Here is a 6627-nt window from a genome sequence, read left to right on the forward strand (position 1 = left end):
CCTATCGAAAGTCTTGGAGATATCGAGGCTGACAGCCAATGATTCTCCGCGCTTGTCAATTGCCAGATTTGCTTACTTTTCAAGTCACAAGATATCCATTGGACTGTCTATCTGCCTAAGTTCTTCTTAGTAAATAAGTGGTTTTTCTTTATATTCATTCTTGATCGATGATGGCGTTGCTTGATTGATTTTTTTTTATAGAATAGGAAGTCGGACGAGCATATGGACCACCTGATGATAAGTGATCACCAACGCCGATAGACATTGGCATTGTAAGAAATTTTAACCATCACTTACATCACTAATGCGCCACCAACCTTGGGAACTAAGATGTTATGTCCCTTGTGCCTGTAATTACACTAGCTCACTCACCCTTCAAACCGGAACACAACAATACCAAGTACTATTGTTTTGCGGTAGAATATCTGATGAGTGGGTGGTACCTACTTAGACGAGCTTATACAAAACTCTACCACCAGTAATATCTGATGAGTGGGTGGTACCTACCCAGAAGAGCTAAATCTTTTCTACTTATAGAAATATAACTAAATATCAACGAATGCATCAACTTTGTAGATATATTAAGGGAAAAACAATTTATATTTTTAGTTCTCTAACGAAAGCGTACATCACTAATAATATTAGTTCAGGCTATCTGTTAACATATTGTTGAAATTTCAAAACCGTTAACTATATACTCGCTATCTTGATATATAATAAGAATAAATAGTCCAATCCGTTTATTTTTAAGTACTATAAAAATATCAACGAACACCTTATATACCTACAAATGCATAAATAACTAATATTTAAAAATAAATTAATATATCTGTATTGGAAAAACACGCAAAGTACCAGCGGAAAGTAATCCATGTTATATAAAGATAAAATTATCTGCGTTTTAAGTAACGCTTTAACAAAAATACAACTAGTATAATTAAAACTTCTTACATTATCACATAATGTATTACCTCAATGTTTTCCTCAGCACCAAGGTTCCAGCGCCCTCCAAACATTTCCCGATCAGCTCATGAATACTAAGCACTATCTATTTCCTATTTAATGCAACGTTAGGTCATGCATACGATAGGTTATTGTATATAGGTATATCGACTTTTAACAAGGATCACTCACTTTTTTTATTTAATTTTTAAGTTCCGTAGATATTTCACCGCAATGTTTGAAGGTGAGTAGTACGAAGTGAGGTTTCTTTATGTATGAATCAATCTTTAAGGATTAAATGGAAAAGACACACCAATTTTTTTATTGAGTATTAAGCCGTATTGATTGCACATGATATATGTCTAAATAACAATAATTATATGGTAAGTCTGTTCATTTGAATCGTTTTTTTTTATTATTTTTAAATTTAGAATGGCGCCAAAATATAATGCCACAGTTCGGAAACATTTTAGACACAAATATATGAGGCTGATGTTTTCTACTGTATATATATCTTTTTAATCTGTTTATTTTTCAGTAATATGGCAAAGAAATATAACTCTAAGCTCTGTAAATATTCTAACTCTAATATTTCCAAGTGATATGAATTAATATAAATTTAGCTGCACTGCTTACACTGCTATCATATAATAAATATCCTGGGACATTATTCACACACGGCCATCTGATCCCAAATTAAGCAGAGCTTGTGCTATGGAAACCAGACAACTGATATACTACATATACTACTTTTCTTTTGTAAATACATACTTATATAGATAATTACACCCAGACTCAGGACAAACAGACATGTTAATGCACACAAATCTCTGTTCTGGGTGGGAATCGAACCCACAACCTTCGGCGTGTTAGGCAAGTATCTATCAACCTCGCCTACCGGCTCGTTCCAATTCCAATTCCAATATAAATTATTGGAACCGCTTGGACATCTATTAAATAACCTTAAAGATCATGAGCATATCATACACAGCCATTATATCTAGATTGTAATAAAAATAGATTTATTGCAGCACAATGCGGGAAATAACGACTATTATTATGCAAGCCGGTACCAATACGAGGGCAGCCTCCATCGCGGTCGTTTGTATTTTCCTCTAATTATAAATTGCTATGATGTCTCTATTGGGAAGTTAGTATATTGACCTTGACTATGTGTCCCAGAGCATAGAGCACGGAAGACATTTCATAAACATAATATCATGTAATATCTAAATAGTTACAGAACATTTTTTTTCTCGCTGGAAACACGCGTATACGCGTTTCCCCCACGTGAAGTGGGGCTATGTGGAGCTCTCCGGCGCTGAAGGTACCAGAATATTCACTAATAACCAGCGGTACAGGGAACCCACCTAGCCCCAGCGGCTATTATGGCGGGGGGAGAAGGTACGCATAGCGCCGACGCCACCTCCCCGGTCTTCTTCGGCGGATCGAATCAGCGGAGGCATTTTCCTCGAGATATGATTCTGTGACATGATACTCTTGCAGAAGGAGACCATTTCCTACCAGCGCCGAGTGTGATTAACGCCATGCTCAGCAGGGAGAGCTCTCCACCGATTATCGCCGTCAGGGTATGCCTTTGAAGCCCCCACGCAGCACACTCCGTCAGGGTGTGTCACACTCGTTGCAGGAGGGTGATACTTCCCGCCTCGCTATCCCGTGCAGGTACTTATCGAAACAGCCATGTCCGGTAAGCACCTTCGTCGGCATGCCTATAAAGTGTTATATATAAATAGTGATTTAGTATTTTTGTTTTATTTATTACTTCTACATATTACTTCAAGTTTATGGCGCATTGGAGAAGTAAGGGATGATTGGAATTTATTATGGTTTCTATCTGCGGTGGTGACCACTTATCATCAGGTGACCCATTTGCCCGTCCACCGGCATATGATGTAAAATATAAATATATTCCTTTGGATTACTTTAGAGCTATATTAACAGCTAAATGTATGGTCACCTTCTTTCGTAAACATTAACACAGTAAGAAATAAAACATTCATTCAAATTAAATAAACAGTGTTATGTTTTCACAGTTGCTCCCTAATTAAAATATTAGTTTTAATAATGATATTTAAACACAACCAAAAATGTATAGAAGTTATATTAACGTCGCTTAACGAGGTTCCATGGTGTAATGGTTAGCACTCTGGACTTTGAATCCAGCGATCCGAGTTCAAATCTCGGTGGAACCTGTTTTTTTTTTCAAATATTAGAATATAATTGTAAATATTTCTTCCTTGAAGAACAACGTAAGTGAAAAGAATATAACTAATTTTAATATTAAAAAAACATACATATATATAATAAAATAATTTTAGAAGATAAAAAAATTAAATAGCATTAATACGATAATGATGATTATGATTGATTGACGATAGATGTCCTCATGACCGATTTCGGCCACGGCGGTCGATCTCAACGGAGATTTGCCGTCTGCACGGGATATATTATAATGCACAGGTGTGGGTGCAAACACAGATGCATTCACTATTTCCTCACTCTCATAATCCGATGTGACGGGAATCTGATAGGGCCGCAAAGAGTTCAGGCACAGAACAACGGCTCTAAGTGCTTTCCGAAGGAAGAGAAGGTTTGCTTGCATCCAAATTTCAGACTCCGGGCTCCTATTGAAAAATTTGGACAAAAAACTTAATAACGACCCGACCTGGTGTTTGAACCCGGGACATCGTGATCTGCAGCTTTATATCTAGTCACTAATAATTCAGTCAAGATTATGAATGGAATTATAGAAAACAGAGGAATCAAACATAATTAGCTATATGATCATCTTGCCCTTACGCACTAACCAGGAGTAGCTATGGTGATATCCATTTTTCTTCTTCTGCCTAGCGTTTTCCCGGCCTAGTAACACCAGGGTCCGCTTTCCTGCATCTATGCCTCCACTTTGCCCGATCTAAAGCGTCCTCCTTAGTTAGATCGTGCTTTCTCATATCGTCCCTCACAACATCGAGCCAGCGCTTCTTGGGCCTGCCGCGGCATCTAGGGCCTTCGACAATAAAGTCCAGGCATCGGTTCCCGACAAAGTCTGGTGGTCTGCGGCTAATGTGGCCAAACCAACGCAGACGGCTTTCCTGCAACTTATCCGCTACATCGCAAACTCCAAGGCTACCACGGATGTGCTCGTTACGAATGCGATCTAGTCGCGTAACGCCACACATCCACCGCAGCATTTTCATTTCCGCGACGTGAAGTTGCTGAACATGTCTCGCGAGAGCTGGCCACGTCTCGCTGCCGTACAATAAGACTGGTCGGATGATGCACTTATACACAAGGCCCTTTAATTTCACCGGTATCCTGCGATCACAGATTACCTCGGTGACTTCCCGCCATTTGGCCCAGGCTGCGTTTATTCGAGCTCTGACGTCATGGTCGACTGTACCAGACTCGTGCAGTACGGACCCGAGGTATTTAAACTTTTCCGTCTTGATAACGGATTCTCCGACTATCTTTATGGGTTCGGAGTCCATATACTCGGTCTTCGTAACGTTAAGCATTAGACCTCCCCTCTCTAGCACACCCTTCCACTGGTTCACCTTAAGCTCCAATACCTGTTTGTCCTCATCTACCAGTGCAATGTCATCAGCATACGAGTTTCATGGTGTGGCACATAACCTTAATACCGCGGTAGTTTTCGCAGTCCTGTACACTATATACTGGAGTAATTATACTCAATCTCCAAGAGTTGGACATCTTCCGGCTAGTAAGTATTTGGTTAAAAAGATCAGTAAGTAGGTTCACACCACGAGAACCCATCGCTTTCCACGCTTCAATCGGAAAGTCGTTAGGGCCTACGGCTTTTCGGTTTTTTATTGTACGAAGACATTTGAGTACCTCGTCAGGTGTTACCGGTGCAACAAGTCCGAGATTAGGAGGCAGTTCTGGAGGAGAGACATTATCGTGTTGTGTGTTAAGCAACACGTTAAAGTAGTCGCGCCACCTCTCCTTCACCTTAACTGCATCGCAAACCAAAGTGCCATTTGAGTCCTTTACACAAAGACATTTTGTAATGTCTTGTGTCGCTTTCTCCCGAGCTTTTGCCAAACGGAAGATAGTCTTTTGGCCCTCGTTTGTCTCAAGCGTGTCATAAAGGGGTGACAACGTCTGGTAGCGGGCTTTGGCAACTGCTCGTTTAGTGGCACATTAAACTGCTTTATACGCGTCCCGGTCTTCAGGAGATTTGGTCTCTTGCCACTTTTTAAACTGTGTCTTTTTCTCTCGAACTGCCTCCTGTACTGAGCTGTTCCAACACCACGTCTCCTTATCGATGACGCGGCCTCCCTTCGAAGTGCCAAGGACCTGTTTTCCAATGGTGTTCACTGTTGACTGGATCCATTGACTATCGACTGATTCATCTGTGTCTATGCTTAAGTTGGAGCTAGCTACGACTTTACAGAAGTCATGCTGTTTTGGTCCATTCAACAGCCACCATTTAGTTTTAGGTCAGCGTCGTTCAGGCACTTTTTTGCTTGGTACTACCAGCATGTCCATGACAAGGATGCGGTGTTGTGTTGCTAGGCATTCCCCAGGAATTACTTTGCAGTTGGTCACTCTACCAATTTGGCTTCTTCTTATAAGCAAGTAGTCGATCTGGGTGGAGTGCGGCCCACTTTTATAGGCGATGAGGTGCTCGGGTTTCTTTTGGAAGAAAGTGTTAACAATGGCAAGGTCTGATAATAAGCAGGTGCTGAGAATTGAATCTTCCTCTGCATTCTCACGACCATAGCCGTAGCCGCCATGTACACGTCCATATTCACGTGACTCCTCACCAACATGGCCGTTCAAATCTCCACCTATCACGATGCTCTCGGTGTTCGGAATGTAGCGGAGCATGTCTTCCAAGTCATTCCAGAAGGATTCCTTCTCCGATTCAGAGCCGCCGACCTGTGGAGTGTAGGCGCTGATAAGATGAGTAATTACTCCTTTTATCAGTAGCTTCACCCGAAGAAGTCGGTCGCTCAGTCTATCGACTTCTAGAATACTGTTCTGGAATTCTTCGGACAGTACTACGGCCACACCGTTCTTTCCTGAGGGGGAGCCGGAGTAGATCAACTTGTAACCCAGTCCAATATCACGGGACTTGTTCCCCTTCCAACGAGTTTCTTGCAAGAATGCAGCATGAACCCTGCGCCTCGTCAGTACGTCAGCCAGTTCAAGGGAGCGACCTGTGAGAGAGCTGATGTTCCAGGTGGCAAAGCGGAGCTTCTTTTTAGGTACTTGCTTCTTTAGCCGTGCCCGTACTTGACACGGTAGCCCTTTCCCACTCGTCGCAGGCTTAGGGCGATGTGCTTGCGCGTCGTTTTTCGGCGACGCCCTAGCCATTGTACCTAAAATTCTTTTCTTTTTTTCCATATTAAATGGCGGGTACTGGTTTTACAAGGACCGTCTGACCTCCCCAACCTAGAGTAGGAAATCAGTTCAGGATAGAGGGATGTTGAGGAAATTTGGTGGGAATTCAAGGTATAGGGATACTAGGTGAAGACCTCTCGCTGCCGAGTGTGATAAATGCCATGCTTGGTAGCGAGAGGTGCTGGTTGGAGACGGTCTCCTTCTGCGAAAATGTCATGTCGCAGAAGGAGACAGCGGAGCGGGAGCGTGAGGAGAGGGCCTCCGCTGACTCGCTTCGCCGAAGAAGACCGGGGAGAA

General features: G+C 42.0%; 1 non-coding gene and 1 pseudogene across 1 annotated transcript; one reads left to right on the forward strand and one right to left on the reverse strand.

The window, feature by feature from the left end:
- Positions 1-3083: 3083 nt before the first annotated feature.
- Positions 3084-3155, forward strand: Trnaq-uug (transfer RNA glutamine (anticodon UUG)). Its single transcript has one exon. It is a non-coding gene; the product is annotated as a tRNA-Gln (tRNA).
- A 675-nt stretch (positions 3156-3830) lies between these two features.
- Positions 3831-6333, reverse strand: LOC126777804 (uncharacterized; annotated as a pseudogene).
- Positions 6334-6627: the final 294 nt, after the last annotated feature.

The sequence above is a fragment of the Nymphalis io genome, chromosome 24, assembly GCF_905147045.1.
Source record: "Nymphalis io chromosome 24, ilAglIoxx1.1, whole genome shotgun sequence".
NCBI classification, from domain to species: Eukaryota; Metazoa; Arthropoda; class Insecta; order Lepidoptera; family Nymphalidae; genus Nymphalis; species Nymphalis io.